Source organism: Chiloscyllium plagiosum, unplaced genomic scaffold (assembly GCF_037043375.1).
Source record: "Chiloscyllium plagiosum isolate Xiang-an unplaced genomic scaffold, Cpla_swu_hap1 HiC_scaffold_11, whole genome shotgun sequence".
Lineage (NCBI taxonomy): Eukaryota > Metazoa > Chordata > Chondrichthyes > Orectolobiformes > Hemiscylliidae > Chiloscyllium > Chiloscyllium plagiosum.
Window position 1 is genome coordinate 80,186,657 of NW_028270149.1, and position 21,382 is coordinate 80,208,038.

The 21,382-nt window shown below is 41.8% G+C and overlaps 1 pseudogene across 1 annotated transcript in view; it reads right to left on the reverse strand.

The window, feature by feature from the left end:
- LOC148148841 (sodium- and chloride-dependent neutral and basic amino acid transporter B(0+)-like) overlaps positions 1-21,382 on the reverse strand; it is a 430,083-nt pseudogene that overhangs the window by 44,184 nt on the left and 364,517 nt on the right. Inside the window, exons 7-10 of the transcript XR_015758602.1 lie at positions 17,651-17,804; positions 11,491-11,622; positions 4,368-4,535; positions 1,045-1,183 (exon numbers count right to left, since the gene is read on the reverse strand). The product of XR_015758602.1 is annotated as a sodium- and chloride-dependent neutral and basic amino acid transporter B(0+)-like (transcript). The remainder of the gene's footprint in view (positions 1-1,044; positions 1,184-4,367; positions 4,536-11,490; positions 11,623-17,650; positions 17,805-21,382) is intronic.

Consider the following 21,382-nt stretch of genomic DNA (forward strand, 5'->3'; position numbering starts at 1 on the left):
GTCATAAGGATAATGTTTGTTTTGATTAAAGCCGAGTAGTCGACTAATCAAATCAAATCTGGAAGACAGCACCTTACACTAGCCTGGAAATAAATATTAAAGGTAGGGTCTAGGCTATCTCTTTACTATACCTTAGAAGGGTCTGATCTCGTCCATAATACTGTGGTCTGCTTTAGAATGACCCCTGTGGAAGCATGCACAGTGCTGTACAACAACCCCACATCAGTCTGTGGATCCTCATAGGTGTCTATTGTATAAACTAACATTCTGAAAGAGTTAATGTTTGAGCTAGACTGATCTCCACCCAATCTGCTGATGTCCCAAAATTCTGGGTTAGGAATCAGTTGGAGTCTGAACTGGTCTCCTGATGGAGACACACATGTCTTTGCTGCACATGGCTGATAATAAATCAAAATGCATTAAGGGTTAGTGTAACCTGTACGTAGTTACTGTCATGTAATAAAATACTGTGTAATCTAAGGCAAGTGCTGAGACATACTCACAATCCATTGTACTCATAAGTTCTACTCATTTTTTATAGGAATAAAGCTTTGTTAAATAGTCAATGCTGATGTGATTCCCTTGTGGGCTGATTTGGTTTGAAGGAGTTCCTGACGGTGCTTCATTGACAGCCTGACATTGCACTGTTAAAACTACCTGGGTTAGTCACTGTCTCTCCCAGTGAATTAATCTCCTTCATATCGTTAAACATCTGTTCACTCCCAATTTCCCCGGACTATGGGTTAAACACAATACTATATTCAATTGATAACAGGCAGAGTGGAACAATTTGATACAAGAAAATAAAAACTTGTTTGATTAAATCTATACTGCTTAAATTCCTGTTAAAGGAAAGCTGCGGTGTTAGAAACCAGGGAAATACAAACCAAAGCAGGAGCCCTGTTAGTATACAAGAGGAGAATAATGTAAATCTCTACGGCAATCAAACAGCTTCTCTCTCATTTACCAACGAACCATCCCAGGAGGCGTTGTTGGCCCAGCTATGCAGACTAGAGGTGTAGCTCTCTACAACAACGTACTTACTCCCAGTATTGCTCACTCGGACCCTGGTGAGGAATGGAGATTTCTGATCCATTTCGACAAGTTTCATTGTTTGTCTGCAGCCATGTTATATTAACAATTTCAAAATATCCATTGTCCAGAGAGAAATTGCAGATTGGATCTGGAAAATATGGAACAAGTTTTTAAAGGATAATTTACTTACTATTCTTAGGACGTACAGATTATTAGGAGGGCAGGCATTAACTGCTAATCTTAGTTGTGGAGGTCATTAGGCCTCTTTAGATGGCAATTAACGGACAACTGCATTTGCTAAGATGAAACAGTTTACTATAGACCAGTCTGCCAGTGAGGTACAGTCAACAATTCAAGGGTTTCCTGGTCACTTTCAATGATGTCAACATTTTATTTCCAGTTTTTTGCTCAAATTCTTATATTTCAAATTCTAGTGATATAATAAAGGTCATTGTTCCACTCTGTCTGAATCAATTTAATCCCTTTGCATGGCAACATTACAGATGGATCAGAACACAGAGTTATAGTCTGTACGCTGCACTCACACAGAGCCCAGCTCGGGGGAATCACTCTGTTTGCAATGGTCAATTTCACGGATTTTGAACTGCTTGTCACCGGTAATATTGCATTCATATTGCAATTATTAAGCGTGACTTCAAGAACTGTTGATTTATCACACAAGATTTCAGAACTGGCAAGAACATGGACAAGAGTATACTACAGGACTTCAACATATTTCCAATGAAGGCTCAGTGAAGAACTTAAACAGAAAAGTGATTATTGAATGAACCTCTGAGTGCACATGATCAGAGTGCACAAACCTCTTGGCATCATATCATCCCATAAATAGCAACTGCAGTTTTGCCAATTTCCTTCTGTTTCATCCCCCTATTTAGTAAACCTTGTTTCTACTACTTTCTAGTTTGGAGATAGAATTTCAACCAGACACAATGATTGGGCAATGAGAGCAGACTGACAGACTTGAAGGTGGAAGGTTTCAGAAAAATCAAAAGCAGCAACAGAAATGCACGGCATTGATATAGAGCAGCGTTTTGGATGAAAATGAAATGTGTGCATTTAGAAAAACAGGAAAAGAAAGGGCATTAGTGAATAATGTGGCGCAAGGAAGAGGTGCTTACTAGAAGTACGAATTCAATTACAAAAAGTGCTTAGCATAAATTAGATCAATGAGTATAAATCAAATTTATATATGACCTAATAACAAATATTGTTACCAATATCATTTATGGGGATATGAATCTAAAACAATTAGATGAAATAAAAATATGCCCATTTGATGCAGAGAGAGGTGAAATTGAGATTTGACAAAGATTTTGAAAGTAATGAACATAGTCCCGCCATTTCAGAAAAAAAGGAAGCATAGACCTGTTAGCCTTGTGGGCAAAATGCTGGATTCTATCATAACAGTAACACAGTTACAGATGGTGGAGTGGATCCAATTTACAGGAGTCATAGTTATGTTTTACAAACTTTCCCTAATTTAAAATGAAACTAAAATGTTCCTGAGAGGAGAATGGTGGGAAGACTATGGCTCTGCTCAGAAACTGGGACATCATGAACAACAAACCAAACCCAAACTGACTGAAAATCAAATTGGTCAGAGTATTGAATACAGGAGTTGAGAAGTCACGTTGCAGCTTACAGGACATTGTTAGGCAAATTTTAGAATATTACGTGCAATTCTGGTCTCCTTCCTATTGGAAGGATGTTGTGAAACTTGAAAATGTGCACAAAAGATTTACAAGGATGTTGCCAAGGTTGGAGATTTGAGCAATAGGGAGAGGTTGAATAGGCTGGGGCTGTTTTCCCAGGAGCGTCGGAGGCTGAGGGGTAGGACAAATAGACAGAGTCTTTTTCCTGGGGTTGGAGAGTCCAGAACTAGAGGGCACAGGTTTAGGGTGAGAGGGGAAAGATATAAAAGAGACTTAAGGGGCAACTTTTCCATGCAGATGGTGGTACATGTATGGAATGAGCTGCCAGAGGAAGTGGTGGAAGCTAGTAGAATTGCAATATTTAAAAAGCATCTGGATGGGCATATGATTAGGAAGGGTTTGGAGAGATATTGGCCAGGTGTTGGCAGGTGGGAGTAGATTGGGTTGGGATATCTGGTCGGCATGGACAAGTTGGACCGAAGAGCCTGTTTCTTTGCTGTACGTCTCTATGACTATGGAGAGAATGTGAGAAAGCGAGAGAGCAAGAACGAGAACGAGACAGAAAGAGACAGAGAGAGACAGAATGCAGCTGCTCTGAAGGCAAGAAATAACTTTTTGTGTTAGCAGCCAATTCTGGTAAGAGTTGACTCTGCTGGTATTTTGGGGTTTTGCTGCCTAGATTAGAAAACATTATAGGAATTAATTGTTAAATGGTGTATACAGAACCTTTGTTCTTCCACTGACCCGTCTTCAACTCGCCCAACAAGATGTAGAAGAAAGTGAGGAATGCAGATGCCAGAGTGTCAGAGTCCAAAAGCATGCTGCTGGAAAAGTACAACAGGTCAAGCAGCATCTGAGGAGTACGAGAGTTGACATTTCGGGCAGAAACCCCATTCTGAAAGAAGGGCTTCTGCCCAAAACATTGGCTCTCCTGTCCCTCTGATGCTGCCTGACCCGCTGTGCTTTTCGAACCCCATACGTTTTGACTCCAACTGGGCGTGGCCAGCCAATCATGTGTTGCCCATGACCATCATAGTTGTACAGTGCCGTCACACAGCAGTGTCTGTCAGAAGGCCAGCAGAGCAAAAAATACCAGCTTTATATGAGGGGAACAAATATGAGACCACCTGACACTTACACATTGCTTCTGCAACTCTCACTCTCCCTTGCTGAATTGCAGAATTTCAATTGGCACATGGTCTGTTCCTGCGTCATAAACCCTATGTGATCCTGGCAACCACATTGATGAGCAGGCAGCAAGATGTTTGCATCTCACCTTAACTGGGCACAGACAAATTGTGCAGTACAATTCCCTGCTGTCAGAACATTATTAGTCAGCAATTTTAACACACTGAAGTTAATGAAAAAGTTGAAATTTAGGTCAGAATTCAGACAATTTACAATTGCCTGTTCTGATATAATGTATATTTATGGCCCAAAGTGTACTAAATTCCCAGCAATAGAAATTATTATTTTCATTAATGCTAACCCTATATTAAAAAAAAGGTATTGTTGATGATCCTTGGAAGTCCAATGACTCAATAATATTCTTGCTATTGACATCTATGCAAGATGTTCTATGCAAAACGATTATCCATTCTCTCACTCATTCAGATTGACAGAATGAGCAATCAGTCCCAACAGAATTGAGCACCGTACCTTTGGGAGTCCTGCTGCATGTTTCATCTACTCCCCACCAACTGAAGCAATCTGCCCACGGCAATGGTGATTGGAAGGATGCAAACAGGTAGTACAGACTGTAGGCGAGGATGCAGGTATATGAAATGTTGTCAAATGCTGCAAATACAATGGTATTTATGCCCAAACCTTAAAGTTAAACAAGAAGCATGAGATTAGTTTTGAAATAAATTAAGAGTCATTGAGGCATAGAGTCCTACAGCACGGCGACAGGCCCTTTGGCCCAAACTGCCCCATGCTGACCAAAATATCACTTGACAAAATACCCTGGAAGAACTGCAACAAATATTACATTGGATTGATGGGCAGGAAAATTGCCAACAAGATACACGAGCACCAAGTAGCCACCAAAAGACATAACCAACTATCACTGGTATCCTTACACACAGATGAAAAGGGACACTCGTTCGACTGGGACAATACATCCATCCTGGCTAAACAAAGACACCCATGGGAATTCCTAGAAGCCAGGCATTCAAACTGAAACTCCATCAGCAAATACATCGGTCTGGACCCCATGTGGACTCAGAAAAAGAACCGGAAGATATCACCCATCACGACAGACTGAGACATGTAAATAGAAAGTAGGACAGAACAACAGCGCTTCAACGGAGGCTCACTGATGATGTTACCTAGCAAAACGTCTGAGAACAAATGTACCAGCTCAGCGAGCAAACTTACAACCTGAACCACTAGCTGAGCTACCAACCTTCTCAAAAATTGCAAATGTCCATCTGTTCTAATCCCATTTCCCTGCACTTGGCCCATATCCTTCTAATTCTTTCCTATCCATCTATTTGTCCAAATGCCTTTTAAATGTTGTTAATATACCCACTTTCACTGGCAGCTCATTCCATATGCATACCACTCTCCTTATGAAAAAGGTTGCCCTTCAGTTTTATTCCCTTTTATTCTTTTCCCTCTAATCTTAAACTGATGCCCTTTGGTCCTCAATTCCCCAATTCTGCGAAAAGACAGAGAATTCACCCTACCTATGCCTCTTATCATCTTATACACCTCTATAAGATCCTCCCTCCGTCTCCTACACTCTAAAGAAAAAAAGTCCTAACTTGTCCAAGCTCTCCCTATAACTCAGACCATTGAGTCCAAGCAACATCCTCGTAAATTTCTACTGCACTCTTTCCAGTTTAATAACATATTTCTGATAACAAAGTGACCAAAACTGAACACAAGACTTCAAGTGCGGCATCACGAATGTCCTGTTTAACTGCAACATAACTTCCCAATTTCTATACTCATTGGCCAGACTGATGAAGGCCAGTGTGCCAAAAGCCTTCTTCACTGCCCTGTCTACCTGTGACTCCACTTTCAGTGAACTGTGAATCCCTGAACTCTAAGATCCCTCTGTTCCACTCACTCCTTACGGCCTTACCATTCACCATGAAATCCTACCTTGATTTGATTTTCCAAAATGCAAGACCTCACGCTTATCTATATTAAGTTCCACTTGCCATTTCTCGGACACTCCCCAGCTGATCAAGGTCTTGTTGCAATTTATGATAACCTTCCTCACTGTCCATTATACCACCTATTTTAGTGTCATCAGCAAAGTTACTAATCACGCTTTGAACATTCTCATCCAAATCATTCATACAGATAACAAACAGTAGTGGGCCTAGCACCAACCTCTGAAGCATTCCACTCGTTGCAGTCCGACAAGCAGCTTTCTGTTATTACCCACTGCTTCCTACCATCAAGCCAATTGTGCATCCAATGTGCCAGCTCCAACTGGATTACATGCGATCTGGCCTTTCAGAGCAACCTACCATGTGGAATCTTATCAAAGGCCATACTGAAATCCATTTTGACTATGACTACCGCCCCGCCCTCATCAACCTTCCTGGTCACTTCATCAAAGGTTGCTAACAAATGTGTGAGGCATAGTCTCTCATTCACAAAGCCATGCTGACTACTTCTAAACAAACCGTTTTTCCAAACGCATGTACACCTTACCCCGTAGAATCTTCTCAAGCAACTTACCTACCATACATGTTAGGCTTATTGGTCTATAGTTCCCAAGCTTTTCTTTACAGCCCTTCTTGAATAAGGGCACACCATTCCTCCACACAGAATTAGCTGGTAGACAAAATCAATCTTATCTAGTTGCCTGTTGGCATTGCAATTTCTGTTGTTGTTTGTGCGCACATAATCCTCTGGAAATACGTGATGGATGAGTATAAGCTGTACTTTAATTCCAAGAACCTTAATTTGGATCGATATGTTTCTAATTATTGAAATGTAAAATTCTTGAGTCCATTCAACTTCAAATGTCGCATTTTCATTGCATTTGCAACAAAACTCCTGAACAATATTGGCTGAGATTTTCAGGGTTCCAGATATGCTGTCATCAGTTACGTATTTTAGAAGGGAGGGGGACCAACATGAAGGGACTGAAATGGATGTTGATCTAAGAAATAATTTACTAATAAAGCCAATAGTCTGAGATTTTACTGGCCTGTCCCAGTGTCATACCAAAGGCAGAGGAGCTCCTCTGAATCCTATGTAAACAGCAAACTACTCGATGAGGCAGCATGTCTTAACAGCAAGGCTAGAACATCGAGGACATTACCTTTCACTGTGAATGAAAATAAGAAAGGTATCCATTTATATAGTCTTTTGTATAAACGTAAGACATCTCTACGCACCTTACAGATAATTTATAGGGGGAGGAAACAGCCTGGTGATATTATTGCTGAACTGTTAATCCAGAGACCAAGATAATGTTCTGGGAACCAGGGTTCGATTCCTGTCATAACAGATGGCAAAATTTGAATTCAATACAAATGTGGAATGAAGAGTTTAATGATAACTCGTAAAAAGGTTGAGTCTATTTTTTACAGTTGGAAAAGACCATTTCAATTAGTTCTTGTATAACGGACTATAGTTACTGTTTCTTTTCCTTTTTTGTGTGCAATAAACCGGCTTATTTATAAGATAGAGTAAATGATAGCATCTTACATTGAGTTTGAAGGTGATGTAGTTCAATCAGAAATGGTAATATTAAATATAAACAAAGAGATTTAATAATAGGTGAAGATAAAGATTAGCTATGGGTGGATTATGACCCAAAGTGAAAGGTACGACAGTAGACATGCAATGGTTAACACTGAAAGACAAACAAAGATGATGGAATACCACAGGTCACAACAGCATATGTTTTTGGTGGGGATAGATATTATATAGAACTGTAGGCTAATCCACAACATTCCTGTACACTCCCTGACCTCATTCCCAAAGCATGGAGCATTGGTGGGTGTTAAAGTCAGTAACTCTCTCATCATTAACAAATCATTTGACCATTAATTATTTGTCTAAGACTCAGTTGACCACAGTATTACACTGCGCACACCATCAAACAGTTGGTGCAGGCAGGAGTGTGATTCCATTCTTATAACAATCAAATTGTCTGGTATCGCCACTGGGTGGGATGTTCTTCATGGTGTTTCATATTTGCCCACCTGTAGTGCTTTAAGGCTCGCTTTGGACTCCGAGCTCACTGCTGATTCTGTCTGGATGAGGGGGGAGGCATACTAGCTAACTTCACTCTCTGTAATTAGCAATGAAAATACATTCTTTTAAAGCACAGAACCCCCCCCCCAAGTATAGTGTTCCAACTGCGGGTAACAAAACAAATCTAAGATCACATTGGATCAAAGGAAGACGCCTGTAAAGTGTCAAAAAGAAAGTAAATAAAAGATTCAGAGCATTTTAGCAAAGGAGGACCAAGGAAAACATTGATAAAATGGACTATGAAACTAAACGAGTGAGAAACAAAAGCAGAGTGTAAATGTTTTTTTATACGTGTAAAAAGGAATAGAACAGCAAGAGTAAATGTGATCAAAGTTTGTGAGAAGATTTGTAGCTCGGGTGCTCGTTGTTGTGGTTCTGTTCGCCGAGCTGGAAGTTTTTGTTGCAAACGTTTCGTCCCCTGTCAGTGCTTGGGAGCCTCCTGTGAAGCGCTTCTGTGGTGTTTCCTCCGGCATTTAGTGGCCTGTCCCTGCCGCTTCCGGTTGTCAGTTTCAGTTGTCCGCTGTAGTGGCCGGTATATTGGGTCCAGGTCGATGTGTTTGTTGATGGAGTTTGTGGATGAGTGCCATGCTTCTAGGAATTCCCTGGCTGTTCTTTGTTTGGCTTGCCCTGTAATGGTAGTGTTGTCCCAGTCGAATTCATGTTGCTTGTCGTCTGCGTGTGTGGCTACTAGGGATAGCTGGTCGTGTCGTTTCGTGGCTAGTTGATGTTCGTGGATGTGGATCGTTAGCTGTCTTCCTGTTTGTCCTATATAGTGTTTTGTGCAGTCCTTGCATGGGATTTTGTACACTACATTAGTTTTGCTCATGCTGGGTATCGGGTCCTTCGTTCTGGTGAGTTGTTGTCCGAGTGTGGCTGTTGGTTTGTGTGCTGTTATAAGTCCTAGTGGTCGCAGTAGTCTGGCTGTCATTTCAGAGATGTTCTTGATGTATGGTAGTGTGGCTAGTCCTTTGGGTTGCGGCATGTCCTCATTCCGTTGTCTTTCCCTTCGGCATCTGTTGATGAAATTGCGAGGATATCCGTTTTTGGCGAATACCTTGTACAGGTGTTCCTCTTTCTCTTTTTGCAGTTCTGGTGTGCTGCAATGTGTTGTGGCCCTTTTGAATTGTGTCTTGATGCAACTTCGTTTGTGTGTATTGGGGTGGTTGCTTTCATAGTTCAGGACTTGGTCTGTGTGTGGCTTTCCTGTGTACCTTAGTGGTGAATTCTCCGTTTGGTGTTCTCTGTACCCTCACGTCTAGGAATGGGAGTTGGTTGTCCTTTTCTTCCGCTCTCGTGAATCGGATTCCTGTGAGTGTGGAGTTGATGATCCGGTGTGTTTTCTCTATTTCCATGTTTTTAATGATTACAAAGGTGTCATCAACCCAGAATTTGGGTTGAATTTGTGGTATCTGACCCAGAATTTGGGTTGAATTTGTGGAAAGACTGTTTGTTCTAACCTTTGCATTATTGCTTCTGCTATGAGTCCCGAGATCGGTGAGCCCATGGGTGTTCCGTTGATTTGTTCGTATATCTGGTTGTTGAATGTGAAGTGTGTTGTTAGGCACAAGTCCAGTAGTTTAAATATGCCGTCTTTGTTGATGGGTTCAACATCCTGTTGTCTGTTATGTCTGTTCAGCAGGTTGGCTATTGTTTCTCTGGCTAGGGCTTTGTCAATAGAGGTGAACAGTGCCGTTACGTCGAATGAGACCAAGGTTTCTTCCTTGTCAATGTGTATATTTCTGATGATGTCCAAGAATTCCTGTGTTGATTGTATAGAGTGTCTGGATCCGCTGATCAGGTGTTTCAGTTTCTGCTGTAGTTCTTTAGCCAGTTTGTGTGATGGCCACTACAGCGGACAGCTGAAACTGACAACCGGAAGCGGCAGGGACAGGCCACTATAAATGCCGGAGGAAACACCACAGAAGCGCTTCACAGGAGGCTCCCAAGCACTGAGGATGTCACCTAGACAGGGGACGAAACGTTTGCAACAAAAACTTCCAGCCCGGCGAACAGAACCATAACAAAGTAAATGTGAATCCATTAGAAGCAGACACAATTCCAGCCCACTTAGAAAATAATGATTGGATTTGGAAGAGTCTACATGGATTTAGGAAAGGAAAATCATTTTTGACAAACCTGGGAGAGTTTAAGGATCTAAATAATATATTAAGTAAGAACCGACAGATGTTGTCGGTTTAGGTTTTCAGAATGTTTTCAAAAAGGTTCCACACTGCAGTGAAAAAAATTAGAGCACATGGGAGTTGGGAGAGGAATATATTAGCATGGATTGAGAACTGATTAATGGACATGAAAGAGTATAAGAACAACTGATTCAATTTTAGTTTAGTAAGCTTCAATTAGTGTGGTTCCAAAGGGGTCAGTGTTTAGGCTCCAGCTATTCATAATCTGTAGGAATGATTTGAAGAAAAACAAAATACTGCAGAGGCTGGGAATCTTAAAGAAACAAACAGAACACTCTAGAAACTCAGCAGGCCTGGCAGCATCCATGCAGAAAGAAAGAGTTAACATTTTGAGTTCATTATGACTCTTCTTCAGTCAGGGTTCAACATCATATTTCCAAATTTGCAGATGGAGTTTAGAAGAATGATAGGTGATCTAATGCCATCATACAAAATTCTTGCAGGGATTGACATGGTCAATGCAGAAGGAAGGTTTCCTATATTACAATAAAGGGTGGGTCATTTTGGACTGTAATCTTTTGGAATTTCATCAATCAATCAAAAATAGGAACAGTGAATATTCAGAAATCTTTGCCCCAAACGACAATGAAAACTCAATAGTTGAGCTTGCCCAATGCTGAAACTGATTGACGCCTATAAATCAAGGGACACGAGATTATTACAGGAAACTGTTGTTTTGCTTAAATCTCATTGCAAGGCTATCTGTTTGAAAATAGTACACAAAAATGCTTGCATTATGAACGTAGAGTAGCAAAGGTCTTTCACCAGTTTGGATAACAAGGAGACTCCCCTGTTCCATTAAAATCTCCTTAAGATAATTATACTGGAAAAGGTCTTCACTAATTCACTCACTCAAGTTTCAGAGGTTCTTGCAGATCCCAGCAGAATCACCTACAACATCATGTTTATAAATAGGTTCTGTCAAATTCAGAAGTCAACAAACGAATCTCTCCAGCAGTTCCACTCTGTCTACCTCAATTAACGACATAAAGTCATACAGTGTTACAGCATAGGAAGATGCTCTTCAACCTATTGTTTCTGTACCAGTTATCAAGAACTGATCTACTCTAATCCCATTTCCCAGCACTTAGCCTTGTATCCTTTGGTGTTTCAAGTGATCATCTAGATAGTTCTTAAATGCTGTAGTGGTTCCTGCCTCTACCACCGTTTCAGAAAGTGAATTGGAAACAGTGAAAGGGGATATTCCACTCTGTTTTAATTGTGAACAACATCTCTGCAAGGTGACCTGACACCAACATCTGGTGAAGGAAATATAGTGACTATATTCATGGGTATAAAACACAATTGCTCATTTAAACTGTTGCCAAATCAAGACTGCTCAGAACACTAACCCTGTAACATGGGCACAGCTTTCCACACTGCATCCGGTCCAAGGCTGGCAAACTGCCCAAAGGAAGTTTCCAAGAAAAACATTGGCATCCCAGCGACTGCCAGCATCAGAATGTAGGGAATAAGGAAAGCACCTGCAAAATATAGAAAAGGGAAAGTAAAATGAGTAATTACATGAGTAATATCCCAAAAATTAAAGGGTGTCACGGGGCTGAGTTGAGTATGGTTGCCATTACGAAAGAGATAGTGCTAGAAAAGTTAAAAAGTCTTAAAATTGATAAATCTCCTGGCCCCGATGGGATACACCCTAGAGTTCTGAGAGAGGTGGCTGAGGAAATAGCAGAGGCATTGGTTGAGATCTTTCAAGAGTCACTGGAGTCAGGAAAGGTCCCGGATGATTGGAAGATGGCTGTTGTAACCCCCTTGTTCAAGAAAGGATCAAGGCAAAAGATGGAAAATTATAGGCCAATCAGCTTAACCTCGGTTGTTGGTAAAATTCTAGAATCCATCATTAAGGATGAGGTTTCTAAATTCTTGGAAGAGCAGAGTCTGATTAGAACAAGTCAACATGGATTTAGTAAAGGGAGGTCATGCCTGACAAACCTGTTGGAATTTTTTGAAGAGGTAACAAGTAGGTTAGACCAGGGAAACCCAGTGGATGTGGTCTATCTAGACTTTCAAAAGGCCTTTGATAAGGTGCCACACGGGAGGCTGCTGAGCAAGGTGAGGGCCCATGGTGTTCGAGGTGAGCTGCTGGGATGGATTGAGGATTGGCTGTCTAACAGAAGGCAGAGAGTTGGGATAAAAGGTTCTTTTTCAGAATGGCAGCCGGTGACGAGCGGTGTCCCGCAGGGTTCGGTGCTGGGGCCACAGCTGTTCGCATTATATATTAACGATTTGGATGAGGGAACCGGGGGCATTCTCGCGAAGTTTTCCGATGATACGAAGTTAGGTGGACAGGCAGGTAGTACTGAGGAAGTGGGGAGGCTGCAGAAGGATCTTGACAGGTTGGGAGAGTGGTCCAGGAAATGGCTGATGGAATTTAACGTGAGCAAGTGCGAGGTCTTGCACTTTGGCAAAAAGAATAAAAGCATAGACTACTTTCTAAATGGTGAGAAAATTAATAAAGCCAAAGCACAAAGGGATCTGGGAGTGCTAGTCCAGGATTCTCTAAAGGTAAACATGCAGGTTGAGTCCGTGATTAAGAAAGCGAATGCAATGTTGTCTCTTATCTCAAGAGGGTTGGAATATAAAAGCAGAGATGTACTACTAAGACTTTATAAAGCTCTGGTTAGGCCCCATTTGGAGTACTGTGTCCAGTTTTGGTCCCCACACCTCAGGAAGGACATACTGGCACTGGAACGTGTCCAGCGGAGATTCACACGGATGATCCCTGGAATGACAGGTCTAACATATGAGGAACGGCTGAGGATACTGGGATTGTATTCGTTGGAGTTTAGAAGATTAAGGGGAGACTTAATAGAGACGTACAAAATAATACATGGCTTGGAAAAGGTGGATGCTAGGAAATTGTTTCAGTTAAACGAGGAGACTAGGACCCGTGGACACAGCCTTAGAATTAGAGGGGGTCATTTCAGAACAGAAATGCGGAGGCATTTCTTCAGCCAGAGAGTGGTGGGCCTGTGGAATTCATTGCCACGGAGTGCAGTGGAAGCCGGGACGCTAAATGTCTTCAAGGCCGAGATTGATAGATTCTTGTTGTCTCGAGGAATTAAGGGCTACGGGGAGAACGCTGGTAAGTGGAGCTGAAATGCACATCAGCCATGATTGAATGGCGGAGTGGACTTGATGGGCCGAATGGCCTTACTTCCACTCCTATGTCTTATGGTCTTAAATAAATTGCTTGAATATTAATGTCACCAGGTTTCACAACTAATAGTTCATTTCGTATTAATACAGGAATGAAATGTTGTTGACAGAAGAGTGTAGCTGAAGATTGTAGATTGTGTCTTTTTTGTATTTAGATCCAGTGTACATCAACATTCAGGGACCTATACAACAATGTTGCTCCTAAAACTTTAGGTCAGCCACACCTGCTGATTTCTCCAGCATTCTCTATTTGTTTTACACACCCAGCATGCGCGTTATTTTGCTTTTATTTAGCTTTGATAATTGTACTTGGCAGCCTCAAGATGACTGTCAGAAGGAAAATGCATGATTCCAATGGCCAGGAGGTTGGAAAGAGCCTCTTTATAGAGTTGGAGCTTGGAGTGAAAATACAATCAGTGCAGCCGAATGATACTTCTGACATTGATTCCATTTTCCTCAGGAGAGCTGTTTCTGTCATGCCTGTGGACCATGGAAAAGAATCATGAATGTAACAAAACAGTGTGACACCATAAGGCTTCCTGTAAGAAGGGCAATCTTTGCAGGAGTGTCAGAGAGATTCTCCAAGTTTGGGGTGACGCACCACATTCTCCATTTCGTCCTGGCCATTGGAGAGCCGCAAAGTTACCTCAGTGCACCGTTTCCTGTCTTGTAAAGAGGAAGGGTCAGAAACTGGAAAGAGGAGATAGGGACAAGGATACATTGACCCCATCTACATGGGTACCGCGAGATTGTGAGGCTATCCTTCAATGAACACAGACTTCCCCACCCTAACACACACCAATCATTCACCAGCATCACACTAATTTCAAACTCTTCCACCAGGAAGTCCCTGCACCAAAATTAATCAATAAATAAAAATCACCAAAAATCTTCACAAGCCAGTTTTACACCACTGAACTCTTCACCCTTTTGTGCAAGCCTTTACTGTCTTTCAGATATTGCCACCCAGCCCAACATTACATTCCTGCCCTCATGACTGAAGCTTGACTGGTGCTGACTCTCACAGCAGGAAACTACAGATGGCCATGCATGGTATCTTCAAACGCCTACATGATTTGAGGACCTGATTTCAGACTGGAGCGGAACAACGACCCGGTGGTTAGCACAGAGTCATACAGCACAGATATAGACACTGCAGTCCAACTCGTCTATGCCAACCAGACATCCCAATCTGATCTAGTCCCATTAACATCTGGCCCATATCCCCCCAAACCTTCCTCTTCATGTATCTGATATAAAGATTGCCTTTCCAGTTTTGTAATTGTATCAGCCTTCACAACTTCCTCTGGCAGTTTGTTCCATAAAAGCACCTTCCTCTGCGTGAAAACACTGCCCCTGGATTCCCTGTTAAATCTTTCCCCACTCCCTTTAAACCTTTACCCTCTAGTTTTGGGCATCCCCACCTTGGCTATTCACCCTATCCATGCCCCTCATGATTTTATAAACCACTCTAAGGTCACCCCGCAGCTCCAATAATCTAGGGAAAAATGCCCAGCCCTTTCATGATTTGGAGGAGCCGGTATTGGACTGGAGCAGACAAAGTTAAAAGTCACACAATACTAGGTTATAGTCCAACAGGTATTTGGAAGCACTAGCTTTCAAAGCGCTGCTTCTTCATCAGGTGGTTATGAACCTGGACCTAAGACACAGAATGTATAGCAAAAAGTTATAGTGACACAATGATATGTTGAACACACCTAGATTGTTAAGTTTTTCATCTTTTTGAATGAGTTTTCTGGTTTTGGTTCTTTAATATGTAAATCCCAGAACTTCTTTTCAGTCACATTGTCCAGATAACTTAAGGTTTTATCACAACAGGTGACATCTCAGCTCAGAGAATGCCTTAAAGGTGTGAGGGTTTAAGTCTGTCTGTATCTCAATCTTGAGTAAGACTGGTTCTATTTCCAAAGAAGAATTTTTTAAAAAATTGTCCTCCTTCACACTCACCTGAAGAAGCAGTGCTTTGAAAGCTAGTGCTTCCAAATAAACCTGTTGGACTATAACCTAGTTTTGTGATTTCTAACTTTGTCCAGTCTATTCAGCCTCTCCCAATGGATCAAACCCTCCAATCCCAGCAACATTTCTGTATCCTCTCAAGTTTAACAATGCCTTTTCTATAGAAGAGTGACCAGAATTGGATTCAGTACAGTATTACATAAGTGGTCTCACCAATGTCCAGATGAGTTTATCCTGATGATCAACAATGATAACTAGACGATCCTAAGTGGTCTGGCCAATGTCTCGGACAGCCACAAAGTACATCCTAACTCCTATACTGACCAATGAGGGTAAGTGTACCAAACGCCTCCTTCACAATCCTGTCTACCTGCGACTCTACTTTGAAGGAACTGTGAAGCTGCATCCCTCTGTCTCTGCTCGGCAGCACTCTGCAGGGCCCTACCATGAACTATATAAGTGCTGCCCTGTTTGCCCTCTCCAGTTTTCTTCCATTTGCCCACAAGCCTGTATCTTGTTGACTTTGCTCTGAGCAATGTGTACAATCGCTACTTCACAACGGTTAGCAACCTCCGCCTCTAGACACTCTCACTATCTGTTCCCCTCATTCTTATTCCCTTTTGTTCATAACATCAAAAACACCATTTTCCTGCGCCTTTCAGTCCTGCAGTTAGGTTTTTGACTCTCCTCGCAAGACTTCCGCCAGCACATCCTGTTTGGACGACATTATCCATGGTGCCGTTAGCCATCCCTGCACTTGCGCAATGCCGTTCAACGTTTGGTATTGGATGGACTGCCCGCGATGCCTCATGGGAGTTGTAGTTCTGACGTGCTTTCGCGCTGCGCAGCACCTGGTGTCCAACGGCCAGGAGTTCGAATTGGAGCGCGCGAGAGCCCACGAACGACAGTCACGTGGTGCGGCTCGTGTTGTTGGAGTGCATCTGTAAATACCGGTGGGAAGGGGGCGATGGTTTATACACTCCCTCAATCAACATCCTCCTCATTATATAAACTACCCCGATCCTGTCCATCAACTACTCCCAGAGATGGCTCTCCCATAGTCAAATCTGGCCGTTACTGCCCTACCCCCATTGGAAAGTTACAGAGATAGCGGCTGAAATCCTTCTGCCTATCAACTATTCACACCGGGATTCCCAGTTTAGAGAGCGGCACCATCCGGGCTGTTCACACTGTGGGGAGGTTACAGCTTCTCCCCACGTCTGCATGAGTTCCTGCTGGGTGCTCTGGTTTTCTCTCAGTCTGAAGGTTTGCAGTTTAGGTCGACTGGCCATGCTGAATTGCCCCTAGTCTTCAGGGATGTGCAGACCAAGTGGATAGGCCAAGGGAAACGCAGGGATACAGGAATAAACAGTGCAGAGATGATGGGCCGAATGGCCTCTGTTTGCTTTGGAGAGATTCTCTGATTCTTTGTGAGATGCATAATTTGACATGAGTAGCAGTAGTATGGAAGATCATTAGTTGAATAGCGATGTTAAGTGCATTCACTATATGCACTATAGGGGTGGCACAGTGGTTAACACTGCTTCCTCACAGCGCCAGGGAACCCGGTTTCAATTCCCACTTCGGGCAACTGTCTATGTGGAGTTTGCACATTCTCCCCCTTTCTGCATGGGTGTCCTCCGGGTGCTCCGGTTTCCTCCCACAGTCTAAAGATGTGCAGGTTAGGTGAATTGGCCTTGCTAAATTGCCCGTAATGTTAGGTGCATTAGTCAGGGGTGAGTGTAGGGGAATGGGTCTGGGTGGGTTGCTCTTCGGAGGGTCTGTTTCCACACTGTAGTGAATCTAATCTAATCATATCATTTCGATAGGTGACAATACTTTCATCTACAATGCAGGATCTCAGCTATCCTCTCAAATTTACTGAAATGCTGTTAAACACAAAAGAGCACAAATAAGTTAGAGTTCCTACAAAGGTTCAGTGGAGCAAAAAAGTTTGAAATTGAAGCCCTTTCTGAGATGCTGTCCTCAGTTCTCCACCTGTGTGCTCTCCACAGTCTCCAAAGGAAATCACAACAGACACCACCTGAGACACTAACGTAATCTACCAGTCACTATTTGCATGTCTTGAAGTCAGCAGCAACTTCCATCTTGTCAGAAAGGTCAGTTATTTTTGTAGTGCTTGTTTGTGATTGTATGTTTTTGTTAAATTGCACACATACTGTTTTTATATTTGAAACTTGATCACAGTGCTAGTGTGGAGTAAGGGCAGATAGCATAACCGTTGGTGACTGCAGGTTAAAGTGCTCCCTGGTTCATTGAATGTGATTTTTTTTACGCCATTTACTTGTTCTCTTTGTGTTTTTCTCTCCTGTATTTTGGATTTCGTGACAATACCTCCTCCATTTCTGTAAGCCAGATACGGGAATCTCCATACATTGCCCAAACCCACAGCAGAACCGATCACTGAGAGCAAGTAGTCAGTCTTCGAGGACCAGTTACCTCGCTCTACGTTCTCGTCACCTTCATGCACACATTCACTGTTGGAAGTCTGGGGAAAACAGAGGAAATGGCTGATTTAAAAACAGAAATTGTTGGAGAAACTCAGCAGGTCTAGGCAGTATGCGTGGAGACAAAGCAGAGTTAATGTTTGAGTCCAGTGACCTTTCTTCAGAACTGATAGTACCTAGGAAGAAACTGTACGAAAGCTGATGACGGGAAATGAGCCGACCAAGCCCAAAGGGAGAGAAAGAAAGTTGACAAAGGAATGGTTGATAGTATGGCAAGGAAGGGGGAAAAAAAGCTGATGATAGGGACAATGAGTAAGTGAAAATTAGTTGACTCAGTTAAAAGCAACCCAGGTCGCGACCGGGCTTAGAGTGGGCAAAGGACATTTTTAGGGGAAAGTGGGAACTGCAGATGCTGGAAAAGCACAGCAAGTTGGGCAGCATCTGAGGACCAGGAGAATCGATATTTTGGGCAAAAGCCCGAAACTGAATTGATGTTTTGGGCAGTTTCGTGATGAAGGGCTTTTGTCCAAAACATCGATTCTCCAGCTCCTCGGATGCTGCCCGACCTGCTGTGCTTTTCCAGCCCCACACTAAAGGGCATTGTTAACTCAGCTGGCTTGCTGGATGGTTTGCCACGCAAATAGATGCCAGCAGCATGAATTCAATTCTTGCATTGGGGGTGTGAGAAAATTGTTAATTTGTGGCAGCCATTTTGTCACATATTAAAAGCCTGGATGTTTTCCTATCTTCCTGGTGGTGGAATTTGAATAAAGATTCGTGCACTTTGTGTCTTTCACTGTGTCTCATCTGCACACACACACCATGGGTGCTGGGGCAAAAATAAGCACTACCGCACTTAGGTGGTAGTGTGGGGGTTAATATTAAAAAAAGGAAAAAAAAAGAAAGCAGGGGATTCTCCCCTTTTTAAAAAAAATAAACAGGAGAAAAAAAAAGAAAATAAAAGCCTGGAAACCATTTTGAATCTTCGTGCCTGCTTGCTAAAAGCTTGTGTTTTCCAATGCCCACCTAAGATGGTTGGCCTTGTACTGATACTTGATAAACAAATTCTTCTCTTTGGATGGAGCTATTCTTCTCTTTGCAAGGACCTATTGTCTACTAACGCCTGCTTATCAGCTACTAACCGACACTGTCTAGACATTACATGACTGAAGCTAATGACTGGGCAGGGTGCCCAACTTGCTCATTATCCTGCAATTAACAGTGTGGGGTATAGGTAAATTAATGTTACTTCTGCAATTCTGCAATTATAATTTCTGATACAAAGTAAATGAACTCACACCAATGTGTAATTGTTTCAGCCAAGAGCTGAGTCAATAAGAATGGAAACTATGTGGAGGAAATATATAATTATTTTTGTATTAGCTAAAATTGTATGTCAGCATGAACTGTGATTGCAAAACAATGGTGGATATTATGGGCAAATAGATAAGATGTCGTGAGGGGATGAAGTTCGGCTAGATACACACCTGTACAAACAGTAGGTATAAACATCTGTTTCCGACTTTTACAGAGACACAGGAACAAACCCTAATTAAAGAGGTCATAGAGATCAGAGTGGCTTCGGGAGAAGCCCAGATGGAAAGAGTAGATACTGATGAAGAATGAATATGCCTAACAATGACCTGCAGTGGGATGAGGTCAAACGGCCTTGTGAGGCCAGAAATAAGCATTTTGTCACAGACCAGGCTGGATAAGGCAAGAGATGAACAGGAGTGGTGAGACCAGTCTTAGGGAAGTGGTGGATGTAAACAGGGGGGGAAAACAATGAAATAAGAAAAAAATATGTAGGAACCAAATTATATAAATATTGATAGTTTGTTGAATTTGGTGTGTATGTCCTTTGCCTTGCCTGGCACTGGACATCACACCCACTTGCAAGTGTAAAAATAAAGGACACGACTGATTCAGATTTTGTCTCGGACTGCAATTATTGAAGTGTGTGAGCATTGTTTCTCACAACAGTTTGCTAATTGATAAATTGATTGCAATCTATATAATCACACAAATTTTGTGTGGCCGTTCTTCCTCTGAGCTAACAAGTGTGAGAAGGGAACTGGGTTCCCTTGTAGCTATGGGCTGTGAGACACTGAGGCAAGATTGAGTTGAAGGAGACTGCGCAGACTTTGTAACTAATTCTGCGGCATCTGCCTTGAGAGGTTAACTGGGATCCCAATATTTGTCATATGTCTCAGTTTGTCTATTGTCTTTGTTTGTCCTGGTTTGTCTTTAGTTTTCTTGTTTGCTTTGTTGTTTGTTCTTTGTTTCTTGTTTATTTGCTTTCAGGAAGGAGGGCTGTCCCCAGGGGCAAGTAAATCTTATCTCGCTGAGCAGGTTGGCCAGCGTCTGGTTGCTATCTCAAGGAAAACACAGAAGCACTGATAAATTGATTGGAGGAATTACATGAACTTTAGATAATTTAGTTAAAAATTGTAAAACTGGAAGCAGAAACTTAGATCCAAAATATTCCAAACAAACAGTATTGTTTTCAGAAAATGATACTAGCAGATTTAATTTTTGTTTCAGATTTGTTTGTTTCCACTTAATTTTAAGACGGCTGCATCTCTTCAGTGATTATGGAGTGCCAGCCGTTTACTTTATATCAATTTCCCTCCCTTACAGACAATTGAAGATTCAGTTCAACATTATCTTTTGAAAAATCATAAAACAAATATCCCATTGTTAATAGCTGTGTCTTTGGATTCGACCATTATTTCTGCATTAGAAGTATTTTTTTTAACCATGTGAGTAGACCAGACCTTTTAACAGCTGCAATTCTTTCACAGCCTATAACATTGTAAGTGAGCAATGACTGATCAGGACCGCTTAAGGAACCTAACTGGGATTTAAATTAAAGGACTAGTACCAGGTAATTATAAATGGATTTCAGAGTTGGAAACTGTGTACATTTTACATTTTAAAATTGGATTTTGAAGAAATGAATTTCTAGTTTATATTGATTACTTTTAACATCTTAAAATGTTTCCACCTCTCAATTATAGATGATGATTATATTAGTTATTATTTTTTAAAACCAATTGTATTAGCTCTGAATTACAAAATCGGAATTAATTGGCAGATGGATTGGTTTTATCCATTTATACATTGTCAGTGACCTGTCTCATTGCCTCATGGTTACTTCGAAGCAAAGTTGCATTAATTCATTATTAATTAAAGAATGGAAGGATAAAGCTGATACTAAATGAAAAGACACCTTACTGAAGGGATTCAGTTGAAGGAATTATGCGTGTGTTCAGGGGATAGAGGTATGTACAGCAGATGGAACTCCCAAAGGCTGGGGGATGTTCATAGTTGAGTGTGAATGGAGAGATGAAAACAAAAGGGCACAGGAGAAACAAACAATGTAAGGCCACTAAGGCTGAGGAGTATTTTAAAAAAAAAAGGGTAAAAGCAGTGACGTTGTAAAAAATAATTTAGAATTCTATCTTATATCACAAGAACTTACATTACTAACATTTCTTGATAGTCCCCAGCACACCCCTGACCATTTCTTCCTCGACTCCCTTGTTAGGTCTATGCCTCCCACCAACCCTCCACTCCTGGCACCTTCCCTTGCCACCACAAGAGGTGTAAAACCTGC